Here is a 23,598-nt window from a genome sequence, read left to right on the forward strand (position 1 = left end):
CGGTCGTCTGTTGTTATTCCATGAAACATCAACAATGGAATAAAAAGCTGAGTTTACTCCAGGGTGAGGAAAGAAAGGAGCCACCAACCCCCCGGCATTGCTGCTTTAGTTAAAGTGTTTAGTTAAAACAGCTATTGAATGTCCTCCCTATGCCCCTTGTGTCACCAGAGCACATCCATGCTAGCAGTTCGTGGATGGCAACAGAGTGCAGTGCACTGTGGGCAACTATCCCACTGTGCAACTGGCTGCAGGGTGTTTTGGGAAGGGTTTGCAGTGCCTCACGGGCTGGTACAGCATCACATGATGCAGGTTTCTCTATCCCACCGTTCCACGGGCATCTTACTAGATTGCCAGCTGCTTTTCAACTGCGGTGTGCGTGGCGGGGTAGAGACTGTTTGTGTTCTGGGGAGAGACAGTGTGTGTGCTGGGGAAGAGTGACTGTGTTGAGCTAGGTAGGAGCGGATCATTATTACCCCTACTCGAAAGAGAGAGAAGCTCAGGCTGAGAAAGGAGAATTGACTTCTCTTAGGTCACACAGCCAGTCAGGGGCAGAGTTGGGAATAGGACCCAAAAGCCCTGATTTTCAATCTAACCATCGGATCTTGAATTTCATACACTGAATGACCTGAATAAAGTGCTCACAGATGAGCTCCAGACCAACAACAGTGGACACGAATTATTCAGCAAGTATTTGAGGAGAACTGCAACATTTGAGAGAATCATGAACTGCTCAGAGACCATTAATGTAGAGAAGCAGCAAAATTCATCAAACACAGAACTGGTTCTGACTTATTTCCTTGGTCTTAAAAGAGAACAACAAGGACCTGAGTCTCCTCCCTGTCAATAACCCCCTGCTCAGCCAATCAGGGTAGAGACTGAGGACGGGAGGCGGAGGGTTCTCACCAGAGAGCCCAAAGGATGGCCCAGGTCAATGGTGGGGATCACTGCCCGAGCACTATTTCAGGCCCACATTTTTGGGTGGACCTCCCACAGTGGGAGCTGCAGAGCACTCCCCCGCAACACACACACACACACACCCCTCCTGGTGTTGGGAGGGGAACAGGAGAAAAGAGAAAAGAAGCAAGAAACGAAGAGAAAGGAGGGAGGGAGGGATGGAGGAAAAGGTGAAACAAAAAGGACAAACCTCCATGTCCCCAGTGATTCTCAGGGACAAAATCCCAGGTGTGGAATAAAATTCTGCCTCCTTAAGCTCGTGTTTTCCATCCCTAGAATTCAACTCTCACCAGATGGATCAGACTGAACAGGTTTCAAACCTCCAGGAGGCTCTTACCATCTAAACAGGGATGGCTGTTTTCTAGTAAAATCACTAAAAGGGAAGGAGAAAACTCGAAAGAGGTTCCTCTTGGCGCTCACATCCATGAACCCGAATACTCTCTCAGTCCTCACCCTACACACTTTTATCAAAAAGACATTTTATACAGACCAACAGATTAATCCTCAGGGCTACAGACCACATCCACCCTGACTGAATTAGCCTTCAACACTGGTTCTCCCCTTGTACGGTAACTCCCATCACTTCATGTTCCAATCTATATTTATGCCTCTATCTGCAATTTTCACTCCATGCATCTGAAGAAGTGGGCTTTTTACCCACGAACGCTTATGCCCAAATAAATCTGTTAGTCCTTAAGGTGCCACCGGGCTCCTCATTGCTTTTAATTCCAAGCTGATCTTAACCCTTTCAGTACCCTTACAAACTCAGATGCTTCTCACCACAGGCTGGCTGGTGGCTTTTCAGCCAGGCTCTCCCCTTTCATCAGCGCTTCAGTTGCTTGGTGTGGGGGTGTCTGTAGATGTAGGTGACATAGAGAGATAAAGCCTGGCAAATGTCTCTCCTTTTATCATGTCCTTTCTTCCCTCATGGCTTTGCCCCCACCCCCCTTCAGAGTCAGGTGAGCATCACTGCGTCTCTCCAAGCAAGTCTGAGCAATTCCCCTGGGGTGTCCTCATGCAGGTGAGTCATTGCATTGTAGCTCCCTTGCTGGGCAATAGCTGTCGATGGGTTGTTTGACACCCTGTCCGGGTGTTGGTTACTTTCCTTGCTGTTGCCACTGGGGAGCTAATATTTGGCTGACTCCCCCACCTTGCAGCACAGTGACAACCACGCTGCACAATTCTCATGACTTCATATGCATGAATGGTCTACATCTATGGGTAGAGAAATGACTTTCAGCAGATCATATCCTTTCCCTGATACCTTACAAGTCATGCTCTATATGTAAGATCACGATGATATGAAAATGAGGATTATGGGGGTTACAGCCGCTCCCCCAAAGGTATAGTATGTCACACCGAGATTCTATGTTCATTTGTTCTGTAACAGCATTACAGAGATCCAATGACTGACCAATGGCATTTTCAAGTGCTAAAATAGCAAGCGATGTCAGTCTCTCATTGGCCATCAGCGACTGAAGATGTGGTTTAATGAGCTGGAGCTTCAAGGCGAGGGTGGCTCTGTCCACTGCCTTCCGTTGCGCTGCTGGTCCCCAAGTCCCTGGTGGCCAATATGTGACGCTGGGAGAAGAGAGTGGGGTGGCAAGTGGTGGCAGGACTTTTGCCACCAGGGTCTAGCTGCCCAACTTCCTCCTGGTACTGCTGGCCCCCCCGTCGCCTTCAGGTAACACAGGAACTAAGGCAGGAATAGGGCGAGGAAGCAAGTAAAGCCGAGCAAGGAAGGCCAAAGTGAACTTTGTCTTCATGGGCTCGCAATGACGTCCTTTTCTATGCCACAGCTGACAACAACATCCCAGACAGAAAAGCAGGAGGCCAAAAGAAACCGAGCAGCTGCTGAAGTAGTTCAGTTGGGAGCGTGCTAGATTAACAGGCTCTTCTATCCCCCTTTGTGCACGGGTGGGATGTTTTCTGAAAGTGCAGCAGTTCCTTTAACTGCCACGAGTCCCTCATTTCAGGCTATGCAGCAGGAAAAGGCAGCATGGGCTTCTACACTGAGTTGGCCCACCTGACCTTTCATTCTTCTCTTGCTCTTTGTCAGCAAGGGGAAGAAAAAGAAGCTCTCCCTCAAGCTGGAGTCACAAAGGCGACGTAAGGACGACTTCCTGAGTGCCCGCTCTAGTCCTCTGCTCTGCCAACTGACCCATCGAAGGGCTGCCACCACTTTCTCTAGGTTTGTCCATTGGTCTGTGGCAGGGTGAGCAACAGCCAAGCAGATGGAGTTTCTGTAGTGTAGCGGTTATCACATTTACCTAACACGCAAATGGTCCCTGGTTCAAAACCAGGCAGAAACATGCTGGCTTCCTTTTCCCAGATCCCCTTGCTGTTCAGGAAGACGCTCCTCCTTCTCCTATTGGCCTGTCCGTGGGATAACTCCAACCCCTGCATGACAGAGGGTGCTGACAGCAGTGGAGAAAGCACCTTGGTGTCAGGCTGGAGAACCTAGAGGAGTGCGGCGTGTCACCTTTTGGAGGCTTGTGGCTTGGCCTCCTCTGCCCTGGGAGGTTGGCCGGTGGAGGCCGGCTCTTCCTGCTGGCCTCCTCTGCGTGACTTGCCAAAGGAGGAAGTGAGGCAGGAATGGGGCAAAAGAGGAAAGTCGAGCTGAGGAAGGCAGGGCAGAAGCTAAGCGCCTCAGTGCAGCTAAATGGGGTTAGTAGAGCATCACCATTCTTTCTGCAAAGCCGGGGGAGGTGCGGTTGGCTGCTGGGAGGCAGAATCCTGTGCCTGCCTCTTGGCTTTCCAGGGGTGGCTCCTTGCAGCCCAGGAGAAGCGGGGTTCTGGGGGGAAGGAAAAGCAGCAATGGCGAGGTGGAGTGGGCTCCTTTCTGGCCGAGATGGTGGGTCTGGGAGTTGCCTGTAAGCCATAAGTGAAGCCATGGAGTGAAAACTGCTGCTCCATTCTGGCTGACCTGGGGGAGCCATTGATGACATGGGAGTGGGGGCAGGGCACTGGCTGTGAGCAAATGGGATCCAGGAAGCCCCAGCCTGCCCCTGCAGGGGCCGAGTCATCTTCTTCTCTCCTGCCATGGGGAGCCCGGCCTTAAGCCTGCCCAGCATGCACTGCAGCTCGAGCATTAAGCCGTCCTGTGGCATAACCGAACTACGGCCTAGTGTAATCAGGTGTAAAGTTTAGATTGTGAATTTATCTTTAATTTCCATGGTAACTTTGCTCTTTTATGCCTACCACTTATAATCCTTAAAACTCCATCTTTCTGTAGTTAATAAATCTGTTTTATGCTGTACTTAAACTGGTGTATTTTGCTTGAAGTTCTTGGGAAATCGCAGCTCCGTTACAAGGCTGGTTCATGTACAATTCACAGTGAGGGAGGGATGGACCCTGCGTAATAAACTCACACTGATCAGGCTTCTGATTAAGGCAAGATGGTATGATCCAGGGGCGCAAGGCTGCAGAGCTGGGGGAAATTGGCGGGAGGCTCTCTATCTACCATTAGTGTTATGAGTGTCTGGGAGAAGCATTCATGCAACTCAGCTGGATGTGTCCCTACCTGTGGATGTCTGTGTAAGTGCAATGTCTGCCAGAGATTCACAGCTCCTCACAGCATCATAGTGTGAGAGGGAGCTCAGGGGTCCCACTGTTCAGGTTGCATCCCATAGATCCCATCACAGACTTTCAACAACCACAGCAGATGTTCACTGAAACAGTGAGAGAGATGGCAAAATAGTGATCTCCAGTGCCTGCAGACATCAAATTATCAGGAATTCTGTGCACAGAGAGGACCCTGCAAGTGGAAAATGCCTTTGGAAAAGACCCTTCTGTCCCCAGCTGTGGTCGTACAGTGCTTAGTGCTCTGCGTTGTGGCCTCAAGAGCCATGGATGCAAGTTGAGTTATGGCGACCTTTTCCTTGTCTCCACATTTCTTAGGTGCCTCCTTCCAACACTTGTCAGAAAAAATGACCGGTTTCTTTTGGAAGCATTTGCATTGCAAGGCAGAGGCAGTCCTCTCTGTTTCCTCAAAAGATTGACCAAAAGGTGGGAGGAGTGGACACATTTGGCAAGGCACTACTGGGTGCTGCATCTCTAACCTCCACTTTACCTGGCAGGTGCCTCTGGGACTTTTCTCCCAGCGGCTCCATTTTTCATCAGTGACAATCAAAAGGAAGATGACATGACATCTGTGTGCAGATATCCTCAGCGAATCACAAGGACGTGTGGCGCAGGCTCTTGTGTTGCAGCAATTGTAGTTGAAGCAACCACCATGCTAATGCCAGTCACAGCAGCCTTTTCATCAGCTCCAAGCTTGTGATCTGATTCTTTCCAATGTTTCTCTCCAAAGAAACCTTTTCCTTAGCAAGCAATTACTTGGATACCAAGGGAGGTCTCTTCTGTTTCCTGGAAAGAGACAGGAAAATGTGAGCAGAGGAGACAAAAGTCATAGAACAAGGCACCACTGGGAGTTGAACCCAGGATCTCCTGTTTATTAGACAGGTACTTTAGCCAGCTAAGCCATGGTGCCTGCCTCAAGAAAGTACTTGCAACTGTTCCATTTGATGGTCCAGGACAACACCTGCAAATTCCAAACTACAGACGTTCCCCATTTCCCTCAAGACTTGCAAGGAAGAACTGGCAGGCCAAGCCAGGATCTCCTGGTTACTAGGAAGTCACTTCAGCCAGCTCTTCCCAAAGATCACTATCCAGAGACCTTTAAACAGACACTGCAGATGTTCACCGACAAAGAGATGCCAAAATGGAGTTCTCCACTGCCTGCAGCCATCACGCTACCAGGAGTTCTGTGCACAGAGAGGCCCCTGCTGGTGGGAACAAGACACCACTGGGAGGCTTTGGTAGAGACTCTTCTGACACCAGCCGTTCTCATATACTGTTTAGCACTTTGTGTTGTGGCTTCAGCATCCAGAGATGCCAGTTCAGTTAGGGGACATTTTTCCTATCTCCACATTTGTCTAATGGCTCCTTTCAACTCTTGTCACCAAAAAGACCTGTTTCTCTTGCAAGCAATGTACAGCTAAACAAAGGCAGTCTTCTCCATTTCCTCAAAAATCACCAAGCTGTGGGGAGAGGAGACACATTCAGCCAAGCTGGATGCTGAATCTCCTCTTTCTTCAGCAGGTGTCTCTGAAGGACACAAATCTCCACTGTGTAGAGGAAAAGAATAGGAGTTTATTACACACAGTGCTGGCGGAGTGGGCTTATTAGGCTCAGAGACACTATTAATTAATTAATTACAACAGAATATATAGATTTTCCATGGGTGGGGGAAAGTGACGGCGAAGGCAGTTCCAAAACCTAGGATAGGTTTTGCAGCAAGACAAGATAGCACAGTAGCCAATGGTTAACAGGTCACATAATGTCTCCACCCATGGTCTCAAGTTAGCAAGTTAACATTTCATTAATACTTTGATAATATGTTATTAGTATAAAATATATATGTTGAATTCTGATTTGAGGTCCATAGGAATGGAGCAACTCCTTTGATTGTCCAACAGGTACATTCCTAGGGGTTAAAGCAAAGAAAGAGTGAAAGGCTATGGCAATAAAGATTGTTTTCTGTGTGTCTTAAGGCAGGCATTGGTCCCTTGGAAGGGAGGTGGAAGGATGCCATATCTTATACTGACGTGCCAACTTTTCATAAACTCAAGGTTGGCTCTGTGGGAAAAACGTCTCCCTACAGAAGAGACTAACACAATAGGAACAGGGATTCTTTGCTCAATCTGCAATTCTGAATAAGACACAATTATTTAGTTCTTAGCTCCAACACCTGGCAATTTGCTGACCAGGCCTATCTCAGCAAGCAAGGCGTTCTGTTTACCCAGCTTTCTCTTAGCTGATCACTATGTGCTAGGCCTCTCGTCCCCTGACCATACTCTGGATTTTGGGTCTGGAAAAGAGCTGGCACAAGCCATAGACCAGGTTGTTATATAAAATGCACATGGATTTTAACCCTTCACATACAGTAATGTCAAAGTTCTTGGTTCAGGCTTGTAGCAGTGATGGAATAAACTGCAGGTTCAAATCAAGTCTCGGGAGTCCATCCACAGCTGGGATAGGTCATTCAGTCCTTTGTACAGAGCTTCAGTTTGTAGCAAAGTCCCTCCAGAGGTAAAAAGCAGGATTGGAGATGAGGCATCAGCCTTTTATAGTCTCTTGCCATGTGGTCTTTGCTTTCTTTGTCCCAAGGACACTCTATCCAGCATGTGGCACAGAAAAACCTTAGAGTTCTCTCCATAGGCAGGTCCCTGCAGACCTTGCTGAGTCACAAGGCGTATCTGCCTTCTCTCAGTGGGTCGATTGTAGAGCTGATAGTCCTTAATGGGCCATCAAGCAGGCTAGGCAGAACTGACACCAACTTGTCCGGGGTGTTCCCCAGAAGCAGAGAACAAGTTTGAAATACAGGCAGCATAGAGCCAATATTAATAACGTCAACTACAAAACTGATACACAACTAGAGATAGCATCATTATAATCAGCCAGTCAGAACCTCTCCATGGACCCCTTACACGACAAACTTTCTACAATATTGGCTGCAAATATAGAACAGTGGTTGCAATGGTGATCTATACAGTTACAAATTATGTCAATAACGTCACAGGAGCTGACACGGCATCAGTGAGACTGATAGTGGAAAACTGCCTCCAGTTTTGGTGTCCTCATTTGAAAAAGATGTTGTGAAATTGGAGCTGGGGCAGCAAAGAGCCACCTAATGTTCTGAGGGCTGGAGAAAAATGCCTTCTAGGGAGCTATTGAAAGAGCTCAACCTGTTTAGCTGATCAAAAGAAGATTGAAAGGTGATTTCACTGAAGTGTTGAAGTGCCTTAATGGAGAGAAAAGATTGGGTATTAAAGGGCTCTTTAATCGAGCAGAGAAAGGCATAACAAGACCAAATGGCTGGAAGGTGAAAAGGGACAAATTCATATTACAACTAAGGCACAAAAATTCAACAGCGAGGATGATTCACCACAGGAACAAGCTACCAAGGAAAGTGGTGGATTCTCCATCTCCTGAGGTCATTTCATGAAGACAAGATGCCTTTCTGGAATGTGTTTGCCCCCAAAGTAGCTCTTGAGTCATACAGGAGGCCTGTGATATGCAGGGGGTCAGATTAGATGCTCTAATGGTCTCTTCTGGCCATAAAGTCGACTAATTTCTGAAAAACTGAGTGTAGCATTGGGAGCAGCGTGTGATGTTTCCCTGTCCAGCCGGCTTGCTGCCTAGAACGAACGCTCCTTGAGTGGGGTGATCCACAGGGAGTAGCTCAAACCTGCAAAGTGCCTGGCCAGGGGCAGGACATTGGCACAGCAAGGGAGGGGTGTGGCAGTGACATCACAAAGGCCTTTGGCAGGACCTCAGCCTATTGGTCGGAGGTGGTGACCTCACAGAGAGATGCTGACATCAGGGAGGCAGGACAGGGGCGAGGGGCCAGGGAAACCTCAGAGACCCCTGTGGCTTTGCTTCAGCAAGTCTCCTTCTCCAGGTCTCTCTTTGAGGACTGAGAGAGTATTCGGATTCACGGACGTGAGCGCCAGGAGGAACCTCTTTCGAGTTTTCTCCTTTCCTTTTAGTGATTTTACTAGAAAACAGCCGTCCCTGTTTAGAAGGTAAGAGCCTCCTGGAGGGAAGGGATGTCATGGGGTGTCACAGTTCGGATGCTGGTGGCCCCCCCATGTATGGAAGTTCCCGCCCCCTGCTCTGTGTTCGCAGGGCCGGAGAGCAGCATTGCACGGCAGTGATTTGTTCCTGGCTGCCGGAGCAGAGCAGCAGGCTCAGCTGTCAGAACTTCCTGGAGATAGGAAAGGGGAGGGGCCCAGCCTCTGTAGCAGGAATGCAGGGCAGGTGAGTTCACGGCGGGCATTGTGGGATACTGGCGGAGGCCAGTTATGGTGATTTAATGACCAGCAGCATTTACACTGGCACTCTGTCACTGTAAGTTTGCTGCAAAAAGCTCTAGGCCTCTCATCGAAGTGGTTTTATTTTGTCACCAAAACAGGGCAGTTTTGTCGCCAGACGTGGCATTGCAGTGTGTGCACCAGCCACACCAAGCTGCCGACCGAGGGAGCGTTGTGTGTTCTTCACACACCTGAGCAATATATTTCTGCTGAAACAACTTGGTAGTGCAGACCTGGCCAAAGATTCACTCACACACACAGCTTGCAAGGAAAACGTCACCTGCTCCTCTGCTTTGCAGAATCCAAACACAAGGAAAGCTTGTCAGGTCCTGGTGGAGATGGCAGGGAGTCAGGTGTGGGCAGACATTAGGTCTTACACCCAGGCAGACACCATGGCTTAGCTGGCTAAAGCACCTGCCTTGTAAACAGGTGATCCTGGGTTCCACTCCCAGTGGTGGCTGTTGGGGCACCTGCTATTGGCTACTGTCAGAGGACAAGATTCAGAGCTAGATGGGCCTTTGGTCTAGCCTAGTGTGGTTTTTCTCATGGTTTTAATTACACTCATGGGCACTGATGATAGAGTTACTGAAAGTTTGGGAGTTAGGCGCTGATAGATCAGTGGTCCAAGCCCCTTGTAGACACCCCCCCTCCCTCTGGGACAGGGGCAGGTCTGAGCTCTCACACCAAAGGCTCATTGTGGCTGCCAGAACCTGTGAGTGGCTCATTTCATTTGCACCCTGGGATGAGTCCTGCTTTGTGCACCGTGTCTGAGAATGAAAATCCTAAACCACCCTTTGAAATGACAAATGCAGCAGGACGTGTCATTGTCCCTGACCCAAAGCAGACAGACCAATGGAGAAATGCCGTCGAGTCTAAGGTAATACTTCACTGCAGTTTTACCATTTCCACTTGCTAAACTCCCTCCTATCTGCCCAGCCCAGGTGTCCTCTGCCTCAGCTGCTGCTCCCGGCCTGCTCTAGAGTCAAACATGCAGGGCCCCAGGGGAACAGAGGCTGGGACAGGGCAGCTCAGTGTTTTTAACAATTTTTACAACCTTAAATCACCCTTCAATCGCAGTGTCACTATCCATAACGTTGCTTCAGCCTTATAGGTTCCCAAGTGCAAAACTAAACATCTCTTCAAACACAAGAGAGTGCAGATCAGTCAGTGTTCAGAGTCATCCCACATAAAAGAATCATGTTGTGGTACATATTGGCCTCATCATGCGGCCGTTGCCTTTCCCTCCGCTCTGTTAAAAGGTTTGGTATTTTGCAAAGAAACTCTCTTCCCTCAGGAGAGACCTGGGAACCAAGGCTGCCAGACAAACACCTTTAAGAGGAGGCGTAACCTGTCAAAAAATGATCTCCCTCCTTCAGTTCAGTGACAGCCTGAAATGTTACTTAACCCGGCAGAGCCAGAGGATTGAAAGCAGCTACATCAAATCCCTGTGTAGCTAGCAGGAATGAACAAAAACACTCCCTGGTATCTGAAGAGATGTTTAGTTTTACCCTTGGTAAACTAGAAGTCTAAAGGGAAGGAAGGTGGTGCCATATATAAAGAGTGAAACACAAAACAATTATCATAGTTATGCCCATAGCGACTGCAAAATATTTCTATATTCTTATTAGCATCAGTGTCTTATTTTCTCTGGCGTCTATACATTGACTATACCTTGACCAAGAAATTTGAATCTTGATAAAATAATCGACTACCCCTGGTTAAGGCAATGGACTTGATACCCACTCGGGCGTCCCTACACAGGTTCAGGTACTGACAACAGTGGCTGCCTTTTAGCCATAGCTTTTAATCAGGGCAATACACTGATCCTGTGAAATCATTTCCCAGCCGGAGTCCATCGCCCACATTCCTTAGGGCGTTGGGCCACCACGTGGACGTTTCATTTCCCTCCTCAATTTCATACAGACACAATTTCCTTTGCACAGATCCATGAACAGCAAAACCTCCCTGTGTCTCTTGTTTGAGCCAGGGCATTCGATTCCACTGAAACCTTCTCTCCTGCAATGGCAATGGTCAGGCAGACGGGACGAGGCCACCTTAACCTCTGACAGTGAGATATTGGATCAGCTCTTTCTTTACGCTGCTGTTGTTAGTCCATGAAACATCAGGGATGGATGCAAGGCTGAGTTCATGCACCAACCCCCTGAAACATTTCAGTGCCCCAGAGAAATCCTGACTCCGGCTATTGGCATGATCTGGTGCAGATTCGAATAGGAACGGGACGGTCTGAATTGTCAGTGTGGGGACTGAACAACAATCTATAGCAATGTCGTTAACCACAAACACACTCTAATCATGCTCCAGCCAGAAGGAAATGGGCAGGAACTCTTGTTGTTCAGCCATGGACACACTTACACTAATGCACAGCCAGGAGTGTGCTGTGGGAGCTGGTCTGAGCAATTTGAAGTGACAATTCAGTGAGAACAGAATCATTGTGTAGTGAAGCACCTATACATCAAGTAGTTGCAGGCGAGTGGTTAAGGCGATGGACTAGAAATCCATTGGGGTCTCCCAGGCAAGTTTGAATCCTGCCAACTACGGAAGCATTCGTGTATTGTCACTGCTCTTGTAGTGCCTGAGCATCCACAGAGCCAGACCTGGTCTCACTCTGAGGCTGTCTACACTTAAAATGCTGCTGTGACACTGCTCTAGCACTGTGGAGTAGACAGTTGCTATAGTGAGTGGAGGGGTTTTCCATCCCAGTAATAGCTACATTGACAGAACAATCTTTCCTTTCATTTAGTACTATCTAACCATGGCTTAGGGCAGCTTAATTATACTGATTCCAGGGTTTTTCACACCCTGAAAGACGTACTTCTTAGAGGGGTTATCCCATCACGCCCCCCTTCCCTGGTCCTTCTCGTATGACCTGAGAGCAGCAATACCCGCAGTTCAAGAGGTGCAAACAACTCAATGTTTATTGGGGTAAACTTCCAGCAAGCAATGATTCCAATTTTCTTCCTCGGTATCGCCCTTCCCAGCTCTGACACCACAGAGGCTTGTCTGTGTCCCTCTTTCTATTCCCCCCTTAGCAAAACATAACTCCAATTCCCCTACCCCCATTCCATTCCCCCCCTTACTTCCTGATTGACTGCAAACTATATAGTAAAACTGGAGTTCTGCTTAGCTATACCTTAACCAATCATTTTACTGAAATGTAACTAACCAATCCTAACATATTGTAACATGATTATCTAACCAGTTATACCCCACCACCTGAATTGCTTTACACCCAACAAATTAATTATCCAGCAGACAGAAACAATCACAGAACCAGACAGAGATTATACAGACAAGCAATAGGAAAGTGGAGACTACAGTGATAGAACAACAAAGAAATGAGGATTTCAGGCCCCAGCTATTGATAAGTGAGTTGTTGCCAGACAGGATGCTATCATGGTAGAGGTTGTGGATGCTGGTTGCTTAACTGTCTGTCCCCCAGGGCAGGATTTTGAGGGTCTCAGAATGCCAGCACCCATCTTTTGTTTGCTTAAAACGCGAGCAGGGAGATTCCAACACCGCAGAATTCATGGAACTCCAGGAAACGTGTAACTTTAGGTCCGGGTGAGTGTGCCTAAAAATCAGCTGTGCTGGAGAAGGGCTCTAGGAGTTGAACGAGATGTGCCATCTTGGCCTCCCTAAAGAGTGTCATCAAATATTAATGAAAACTAGGGTTGATAAGTCACATTCTTTGTAGCGTTAGGATTGGGGACTGGTCCAAAGTGCCAGTTTTAAGACTCTTTTTTCCTCTCTCTTGGGTGTTCTGGTTTCTGCATAGAGACGTGGTTTCAAATCCCACTCCTGACATGACCATTTTCTTTTATCTGGAGAAAATGGCCTCACTTCAATCTCCTTTGCAACAATAGAGCACCATTTGTTTAGCTTTTCTATTCCAGTAGTTGTGAGAGACGTTCCAAACTAGGGGAAAACAGAGCCTTTTCTCTCGACTGATCAATTTTTGTCTTCCTTCATTCCAAGCCATTTTCTCAGATACATCCATATTTCCCAGACTTTTTTGTTCAGCGTTCTTTGCTTTTATGAAATTTTAGGGTCATCATTTAATTGCCCACAACTGTACTTATGAAGTGAAACACAATATTTTTTGGATATTCTTGCAGGAGAGTTTTGCTTTCTGACCTGGAATTGAACAGGGGCTACCCAAGGGGGACAATGCTACTCCCTTTTCTTGCCTCATCCGAAAAAACACACATTCCTGATGCCCTTTTTTTCCTTGCCCTTTTTAGGGTAAATTTACACTTCTCAGAAGTAGAATCCTTTACAAAACCACTCAAAATCTCAGCAGTGTCGTAAGCAATGGCTTCCGGAAACGTGCCCAGCTTTTCTTTAATTTGGTGACACACGTCCAGGCAAGGGACTGGATACAGGCCTGGATCAGAATCTTCGTTACCAGAGCTAGAATTTCTATTTAAAAAGAGCTATTTTTCTACAGCTATTAGATTTCCAACATCGATTTCATTTTATACACATTTTGAGCATCTATTAAGGATAAACTGAACAAAAATACCACTTCTCTTTCCTCAACATCTGCATCATGAAGGGGAGCATTCCGAATAGGAAAGATCTTCTGTGGGGCATGGGTTACAAAAATGCTTCGGGAACCAAATACATGGGCATTTTGCCAAGTTAAAAATCACTTAATGTGGAATTCTCTCCCCAAGTCATCTGAGAAAATACTGATGTAAATAATTGAACTACACTGTGGTCATATGCACTTCCTTCAGTTAGTTGGGGTTCTGCTGTTGTTCACCATTTCCGAATGGAGATTTAAAATCACTGCTGTTTCTTTGTTAGCCTGTGCAGTAAATTGGAGAGTTCTCCACTGTTGACAGAACTGCACCTGAACTTTCTCCGTGTCATCATGGAGGGGTGGGGAAAAAGCAAAGCTGAAGTGACAAATGAGGACTTTAGGAAATGGTCATTTGTCTTCAATTCTCCAATAAATCTGAGCTACGTCCTATCGAACTGAACTAATATCCAATTGGGTGAGCAAACAGCCTTCAGGAAAGAGAGAAACCCACATCACAGAGAGACAGAATACATGACAATGAAAGTATGAAGAGAAATTCCAGAGCAGGTTACATCTGATTAGTTAGAATCAGGACAAGAGATTCTCCCATCACATTCTCCTCAGGTCCATTCAAAGCAGCTTCACTCAGCACTCTCTCAATAGTCAGTTATGTTATTTACAAAATTGTAAGTATCCCAGCATCCCATAATGGGGGACAAAATAGTCCTCTTGCCAGAAGTGGCTTTACCAATAGATGAAACCGCCCAATAATCACACTATGTTTAAGATCCATTTAAATTCCCCTTCCAGGTTTTTGACACTTTCAGCTCCAGTCATAGCGACTCTGATATAGGAGGAAAGAAATCAAAGCATCATCTCCAAGCACAGACAGCTGAGAACTCTTCCTCACATGACATTTTGAGAAGTGGAGGGATAGAATGTGATGAAAAGAAACTCTGCACAGAGAAGCCAAAATGTAACAGTTCTGGAGTGATGGGGAAGGAGGGAATCTCTGAACCACCCCATCTCCTTCCAATGTCACAGAGGCTGAAATGACACTTTTTTCCCCTGCTCCTCTTTATTTAACTATAACATGAAAAATTCCCAATGTAACTGCTCTTCAGCACAACCCAGAGCAACGTGAGAACAACTGGCAAGGATACAATCTGTATCACTGGCGACTCTAACAATAACTTTGCAATAGCAGCAATGGTATAAATGTGACGCTCCCTGGTTCCTCATAGGAAGGGCACACTCCAGTTACTTGTGGGATAATTGAGTTGATAGAAAGGACAAATGGGCCCACCTCAAAAGAAGGCAAACTACAAAAGGCATAAATGGGCCACTCATCTGGCCAAGCTGAGGGATAACGGTGCTGCAAACAGTTCAAACAGATTTAAAAAGTTATTATGTGGGAATCAGGAAAAATTGTAAAGAAAAAAAATTGATAGCCCTAGAGGTTTTTATGGTATTCACTGCCCTTGCAGATTCTCTGATGGCGAATATGGACTGAGTGCCAAGAGAAGGTTTTCCCACATTCTCTGCATTCATAGGGCCTTTCCCCTGGTGTGGATTCTCTGATGTTTAGAAAGGGCTGAGCTGCTAGTGAAGTTTTTCCCACACTCACGGCATTCGTAGGGCCTCTCCCCTGTGTGGATTCTCTGATGTCTAGAAAGGGTTGATCTTTGAGTGAAGGTTTTCCCACACTCACGGCATTCATAGGGCCTCTCCCCTGTGTGGATTCTCTGATGAACAGAAAGGGCTGCTCTTTGAGTGAAGGTTTTCCCACACTCACTGCATTCATAGGGCCTCTTCTCTGTGTGGATTCTCTGATGAACAGAAAGGACTGAGCTGCTAGTGAAGGTTTTCCCACACTCACTGCATTTGTAGGGCCTGTCCCCTGTGTGGATTCTCTGATGTTCAGAAAGGTTTGAGCTGCGATTGAAGGTTTTCCCACACTCATGGCATTCGTAGGGCCTTTCCCCCATGTGGATTCTCTGATGAACAGAAAGGGCTGCTCTTTGAGTGAAGGTTTTCCCACACTCACTGCATTTGTAGGGCATTTCCCCCATGTGGATTCTCTGATGAACAGAAAGGGCTGCTCTTTGAGTGAAGCTTTTCCCACACTCACAGCATTCGTAGGGCCTTTCCCCCGTGTGGATTCTCTGATGAACAGAAAGGGCTGATCTTTGAGTGAAGGTTTTCCCACACTCACAGCATTCATAGGGCCTGTGTCTGTCACCTGTGTGGATTCTCTGATGTTCAGAAAGGTTTGAGCTGCGATTGAAGGTTTTCCCACACTCATGGCATTCGTAGGGCCTTTCCCCCGTGTGGATTCTCTGATGAACAGAAAGGGCTGCTCTTTGAGTGAAGGTTTTCCCACACTCACTGCATTTGTAGGGCCTGTCCCCTGTGTGGATTCGCTGATGAACAGAAAGGGCTGATCTGTGAGTGAAGCTTTTCCCACACTCACAGCATTCGTAGGGCCTTTCCCCCGTGTGGATTCTCTGATGAACAGAAAGGGCTGATCTTTGAGTGAAGGTTTTCCCACACTCACATCATTCATAGGGCCTCTCCTGTGTGGATTCTCTGATGATCAAGAAGGGCTGAGTAGTCACATAAGTTTTTTCCACTCTCTGTGCATGTATTTTTTCTCTTTCCAATGATGATTTCCTGCTTTGTTGTGGTTTCCTTGAGGTCCTTCTGAGTTCCCTGAGAGGAAATACGTTTACCCATTTTCACCCCCGGCTGGTTTCCTTGTTCTCTTTCTGGTCTGTGCTGAATCTCACAGGATTTTTCCTCCTCATGACTCCTGGACACATGGCTTTTGATCTTTGCAATAATGCTCTGTGTTTATCCACTTGCTGAACATTTTTCTGCTGAGAATTCTGCTCCTCTTTCACATGCCATTGCATCACCTGCTGTGAAAAAGACAGAAACATCAAACAGGGATGAAAAGTGAAAAGCCAAAACAAACTAAGTGCTGGAGGGAGGTCAAATAAAAATCACAAACTGAACTCCCCCATACTCTTCCCCAAAACAGGAGTGAGGAGGGGATCAATCTGGCTTTCAAATGCCATCCAAATACGCAGGGGGAAGGGAGGAAGCTACTACCTGGTGTCTGCTAGAATCTATGGGAAGCCATGAGCTATAGTTACCCGGAGGAGATGACCCCGGCGGGCAACAATAATGAACGGAGACACCTCTCAAGGGCTTTGTAGGGCATCCCAGATGTTTCCGTCAGGCATTTTCACACTCAGAGTTGGTTTAATGTTTCTCACCTCTGCAGAGAGAACTCATGGTCTGTTTTCCTTCTGAACCCTGCAGGTCTGAGACCCATGGCTCTTCCCCTTGTTCCAGCTGGGAGATCACATCAGGTTTGGAAAATGGAAACCCTGCTCAGATGAAAGAAAACAAAGGAGTTCCGTTGATTTCATAAAACTTTGTCATAAAAAACATTCTATTAATTTAACTTTAATATTTAGTGTGACCCGGTGTGCCTGGGCTAGTCCTCACTGAAAATGCCAAACCCAGGGCAGGCTGAAAAAGGGAGAGCAGAGGCTCCCCAAACTGGTGGTTAACACAGAAGTTAAACTCACCGACCAGTCACCAACTGTGCTTCTGATCCCCCACACTGGTTATCGAGAAACTGAAAAAAGAAATCACATGGCCCCCTTTATTGCATTCCAGTTCTCTGACTCTCAATCAGCACCTAGGTCCAGCACAGTGAGAGGTTATTTAAAAACCCGGCTCACATAAACAAAGTGTTCTTCTGAGCCCAGAGTCAGCCACATTACCAGGTCAGTATAGGTTTGGATCTTACTCAAAATAGTACGATGCCAGCCAATCATTGGCATCTAAACTAAAGGTTTATAAGCAAGAAAGCATCTAAACTAAAGGTTTATTATAAAAGAAAGAAAGAAAAAGGGAGTTGTTAAATGGGAAAGCAGTCAGACACATTCAGAAATCTATACATCTGGTTCTTAGCAGTATTGGTGAGTTTCTGGCTTGAAAGGCTCTCTGGTACACATCCACATTATTCAGTCCTTTGTTCAAGCCTTCAGTTTGTAGAGAAGTTGCTCCAGAGGTAGGAAGAGGAATTGAAGACAAAATGGAGATGATGCAGCTGCCCTTTACATTCCTTTTGCCAAGTGGCTTCTAATTCCTGTGTCCCAAACACAAGCTTCACAGCACATGGCACGGAAAAGCCTTGGCATTCTCAGTACACAGTGTGATACAGCGTGGCCAGAGGGCAGCAGGAGAGGGTTAGAAGGAGCCTTATTCCTGCAGAGGGAAGAAAGTTTGCTATAGATGAACTAGAGCACCTGAAGCCAATTAGAGCACCTGCAGTCAGTCACCTGATAAAGACCCTTGCTCCAATCAGACAGGGAAGGAGTTGGAGCAGAGGGGATTGGTATTGGAGCAGAGAACAGTTTGAAGGGAAGCAGAGGAAAGTTTGGAGAAGTGCTGCAATGGGCTAAGAAGTCCAAGACCCTAGGTAAGGGGTACCGGGCTTGTACAGAGGGAGGGCAGGAAGCCCCCACAAGCTGAAGGGTGGGAGCGGGAAGTAGCCCAGGGGAAGGAACCATCAGTTCAAGTGGTTCACCACTATCCTCAGGGCCCCTGGGCTGGGACCTGGAGTAGAGGGTGGGCCCAGGTCCATCCCTCTCCACTCCCCTCCTCTAGGACACTAGTGGGGCAGTTAATATTCCAATTCAGGGGCAATAAATGGTGCTCTGACCCCCCCCCCACAAAGAAGAGAAAGCAGGAGACCCATCATAATAGTGCCGGCAATTTGCCACAACAGGCATAACCCTGCATATCTTGCTGACTCAATAGGCGTATCCTTAATCCTTTCAATGGGTTCATTGTATGGCTGATGACCCTGGCTGGGCCATCGAACAGGCTGGGCAGGGCTGATGCCAATATATCTGGGGGTGTCACTCAGAAACAATGCACAAGTCTGGAATACAGATATACCCTACATATCTGTAACTCACAATACAAAGATAGAAACAAGATTATCATACGTGGAAACTCATAACATTTTCACTGACTCCTTACATGGCATATATAGCACAATTCATTGCAATTTCATCATATTGGTATTGTGATGCAGCAGGAGAGTGTTAGCAGGGAGCCTTATTCCCTGCACGGGGAGGAAGTTTTGCTACAAATTAACTGGAGCACCTGAAGCTCCTGCTTCAGCCAGACAGTGTGGGGAGTTGGAGTAGGAAGGTTTGGTTGGAGCAGAGGGCAGTTTTGAAGAGAGACAAAAGGAAAGTTTGGAGGAGTGCTGCGGTGGGCTGAGAAATCCAAAAACCCTAGGTAAGGGGCACCTGGCTTGTGTAGAAGGAGGGCAAGAAGCCCCTCCACAAGCTGAAGGGCAGGAGAGGGAAGTAGCCCAGGGGAAGGAACTGCCAGTACAAGTGGTTCACCACTAACCTCAGGGCCCCTGGGTTGGGACCTGGAGAAGAGGGCGGGCCCAGGTCCCTCCCTCTCCACTCCCCTCCTCAAGGACACTAGTGAGGTAATTAAAATACCGATTAGGAGGCAAGCAATGGCGCCCTGAACCTTCCACAAAGAAGAGAAAGTACGAGACCCAGCCTAACAGTACTGGCAATTTGCCACAGTATTTATAATAAAATAATAATAATATAGAGTGTCTCTCAATTCCATACAGTGTCACTTAATAAACCAGTCAATTCCCAGGACCGGTTCCTCAGGTGTTTGAAGATGCCGAACACCTTGCTTGTGAGGGACTAGAATACCCATATATGTTGGGAACACACAGACACTGTGCTAGTCTGTTCCCTATGTTCACTCTTCTAGAAAATTATGATCAATTTTGTTCATAGTATGTGTCAGGGCTGAATCCCCACTCTGTCACCCGAGTGCAGAAAGTGGGGCCCGACAGATTCTACAGATTAATTTGTGCCACTCTAGGCTTGTATTAAAACCCCCAAAGTTACAGCTTTTCTCTGACCTTGGCTTGGTAAATGCTGCCACCACTCAAATGCAAAACCCCCCCAAACCCTTGGACCCAGGAAGGAGCACTTGAGAATTCTTCCTCTGGGGCACCCTCAAGCCCTTTCACCTCCTCTGGGAAAGAGCTGAGAAAGAAAACAAAGGAAATTAGCTGTGGCTACCAGCTAATCAAACAACACACACAAACTTCTTAGGACACCAAAATCCAATCCTGTTCTTAAAAGAGGTAAATTTTAGTAAAATTGAAAAGGAAAACAATACATCTGGAACTTAGGCTTCTGCTAGATCTTAAAAGAAAATGTTTGTAAGCACCCAAAATAGCTTTCTTGGGGGTTCAGCTTAAAGCTTACAAGCAAACAAAAGCATCTGGGATAGCACCGAGTAGATCCAAAAGCCAAAATAAAAAATAAACCTGATTGTGTCTGTCTAAACATTCCTTGGCCAAATCATTTCTTCTAGGTATGGAAGATGAATTTTCATACCTGCTTCAAGCCATAAACAGCATTGCTACTCCGTGTCGCCTTCTCCGGAGAACAACAGACAAAGGGAAAGTTACTTTCCCATTTAACAAAGTTCTAGCCTTTCCATTGGCTCTTTGGTCAGGTCCCCAATACTTTTTTTAAACCCTGTTGGCTTGTTAACCCTTTAGAGATAAAGCAAGCAGAGAACTCGCACCAACAGGGATTTTACAGCCAACTGGCTGACTGGGTGTTTATAAAAGGGAGATCCCTCCCCTCCCCTTCATTTATCACTGTAGGGCTTGTGAGGTACCATTTGAAAAGACATAATCTACTGAATAGCCTCCTGTTACAATACAAGCAGCAAAGAATCCTGTGGCACCTTATAGACTAACAGACAATTAGCAGCATGAGCTTTCGTGGGTGAATACCCACTTCTTCGGATGCAAGTAGTGGAAATTTCCAGGGCAGGTATATATATATGCAAGCAAGAAGCAAGCTAGAGATAACGGGGTTAGTTCAATCAGGAGGATGAGGCCCTATTCTAGCAGTAGAGGTGTGAAAACCAAGGAGGAGAAACTGGTTCTGTAGTTGGCAAGCCATTCACAGTCTTTGTTTAATCCTGAGCTGATGGTGTCAAATTTGCAGATGAACTGAAGCTCAGCAGTTTCTCGTTGAAGTCTGGTCCTGAAGTTTTTGCTGCAGGATGGCCACCTTAAGATCTGCTAGTGTGTGTCCAGGAGGTTGAAGTGTTCTCCTACAGGTTTTTGAATATTGCCATTCCTAACATCTGATTTGTGTCCATTTATCCTTTTCCTTAGAGACTGTCCAGTTTGGCCGATGTACATAGCAGAGGGGCATTGCTGGCATATGATGGCATATATTACATTGGTGGACGTGCAGGTGAATGAACCGGTGATGGTGTGGCTGATCTGGTTAGGTCCTGTGATGGTGTCACTGGTGTAGATATGTGGGCAGAGCTGGCATCAAGGTTTGTTGCATGGATTGGTTCCTGAGCTAGAGTTACTATGGTGCGGTGTGCAGTTACTGGTGAGAATATGCTTCAGGTTGGCAGGTTGTTTGTGGGCGAGGACTGGCCTGCCATCCAAGGGCTGTGAAAGTGTGGGATCATTGTCCAGGATGGGTTGTAGATCCCTGATGAGGCATTGGAGGGGTTTTAGTTGGGGACTGTATGTGATGGCCAGTGGAGTCCTGTTGGTTTCTTTCTTGGGTTTGTCTTGCAGTAGGAGGCTTCTGGGTACACGTCTGGCTCTGTTGATCCGTTTCCTTATTTCCTCTTGCGGGTACTGTAGTTTTGAGAATGCTTGGTGGAGATTTAGTAGGTGTTGGTCTCTGTCTGAGGGGTTAGAGCAGATGCGGTTGTACCTCAGTGCTTGGCTGTAGACAATGGATCTTGTGGTGTGTCCGGGATGGAAGCTGGAGGCATGAAGGTAGGCATAGCGGTCGGTAGGTTTTCGGTATAAGGTGGTGTTAATGTGACCATCACTTATTTGCACCGTGGTGTCTAGAAAGTGGACCTCCCGTGTAGATTGGTCCAGGCTGAGGTTGATGATGGGGTGAAAGCTGTTGAAATCTTGGTGGAATTTTTCCAGAGTCTGCTTCCCATGGGTCCAGATGATGAAGATGTCATCAATGTAGCATAGGTAGAGAAGGGGCGTGAGTGGACGGGAACTGAGGAAGCGTTGTTCCAGATCGGCCATAAAAATATTGGCATATTGTGGGGCCATGCGGGTGCCCATAGCTGTGCCACTGATCTGGAGATATATATTGTCATCAAATTTGAAATAGTTGTGTGTGAGGATAAAGGCACAGAGCTCAGCAACCAGTTGTGCTGTGGCATCATCAGGGATACTGCTCCTGACAGCTTGTATTCCATCTGTGTGTGGGATGTTTGTGTAGAGAGCCTCTACATCCATGGTGGCTAGGATGGTGTTTTCTGGAAGGTCACCAATGCATTGTAGTTTCCTCAGGAAATCAGTGGTGTCACGGAGATAGCTGGGAGTGCTGGTGGCATAGGGTCTGAGTAGAGAGTCCACATATCCAGACAGTCCTTCAGTGAGAGTGCCAATGCCCGAGATGATGAGGCGTCCAGGATTTCCGGTTTGTGGATCTTGGGTAGTAGATAGAATAACCCTGGTCGGGGCTCTAAGGGTATGTTGATTTGTTCCGGTGTTAGCGTAGGGAGCGTCCTGAGTAGATGATGCAGTTTCTTAGTGTATTCCTCAGTGGGATCTGAGGGAAGTGGCCTGTAAAATTTGGTATTGGAGAGTTGTCTGGCGGCCTCCTTTTGGTAGTCAGACCTGTTCATGACTACAGCGCCTCCTTTATCAGCCTCTTTGATTATAATGTCAGGATGGTTTCTGAGGCTGTGGATGGCATTGCGTTCTGCACGACTTAGGTTATGAGGCAAGCGATGTTGTTTTTCCACAATTTCTGCCTGTGCACGTCGGCGGAAGCATTCAATGTATAGGTCCAGACTGTCATTTCGACCCTCAGGAGGAGTCCATGTGGAGTTCTTCTTCTTGTGCTGTTGGTGGGAGGGTAACTGTGTATCAGTGTGTTGTTCAGTGTTGTCCTGAAAGTATTCTTTGAGTCGGAGACGGCGAAAGTAGGCTTCCAGATCGCCGCAGAACTGTATCATGTTGGTGGGGGTGGCAGGGCAGAAAGAGAGTCCCTGAGATAGGACAGACTTTTCTTCTGGGCTGAGTGTGTGGTTGGATAGATTGACGATATTGTTGGGTGGGTTAGGGGTACCACAGTTGTGGCCCCACGTAGCAGGTAGGAGTTTAGACAACTTACAGTCCTTTTTCCTTTGTAGAAAGGAGAAGTGAGTAATGTAGATCTCCTGTCTTATTTTAGTGAAGTCCGTTTGTATGGATAAATGGACACAAATCAGATATTAGGAATGGCAATATTCAATAACCTGTAGGAGAACACTTCAACCTCCCTGGCCACACAATAGCAGATCTTAAGGTGGCCATCCTGCAGCAAAAAAACTTCAGGACCAGACTTCAAAGAGTAACTGCTGAGCTTCAGTTCATCTGCAAATTTGACACCATCAGCTCAGGATTAAACAAAGACTGTGAATGGCTTGCCAACTACAGAACCAGTTTCTCCTCCCTTGGTTTTCACACTCTACTGCTAGAACAGGGCCTCATCCTCCCTGATTGAACTAACCTCGTTATCTCTAGCTTGCTTCTTGCTTGCTTATATATACCTGCCCTGGAAATTTCCACTACTTGCATCCGAAGAAGTGGGTATTCACCCACAGCTCATGCTGCTAATTGTCTGTTAGTCTATAAGGTGCCACAGGATTCTTTGCTCCTTTTACAGATCCAGACTAACACGGCTACCCCTCTGATACTCCTGTTACAATGTGTAGCAACATTGTATGGAAAGTGATGAGATTTTACGGTATGATATTACTGAAAAAGCTGCAACCCTAACCTTAAGTTCCTCAGAGACAGCAAGGCAAACAGCTGGTCAAATAGCCATTCTCCACCAGGGGGAAGGTGTGAAGATGACATTTACATTCCATCACAGGGACACTTGAAGCTCGTATCTATGACAGCCTGTCACCATGACTCAGCTGAGAACTGAAGTGGTTTCTAGTACAAAGGACTGAATTATAAAAAGAGGTGAGGAAAATGCATGAGACTCTCTCTCTCTCTCCCCTTTTCCTCTGCTCATGACAACTCCTGAAGAACTGAATGTGGGCGGCAGGGGCAGGTTAGGGGGAGTCCTGGCTGAAAGG

The 23,598-nt window shown here is 46.9% G+C and overlaps 1 non-coding gene and 1 pseudogene across 1 annotated transcript; both read right to left on the reverse strand.

The window, feature by feature from the left end:
• Positions 1-23,598, reverse strand: part of LOC120381704 — a 177,110-nt pseudogene that overhangs the window by 33,558 nt on the left and 119,954 nt on the right.
• TRNAI-AAU lies at positions 5,373-5,446 on the reverse strand. The gene has a single exon. It is a non-coding gene; the product is annotated as a tRNA-Ile (tRNA).

The sequence above is a fragment of the Mauremys reevesii genome, linkage group 14 (assembly GCF_016161935.1).
Source record: "Mauremys reevesii isolate NIE-2019 linkage group 14, ASM1616193v1, whole genome shotgun sequence".
NCBI lineage: Eukaryota > Metazoa > Chordata > Testudines > Geoemydidae > Mauremys > Mauremys reevesii.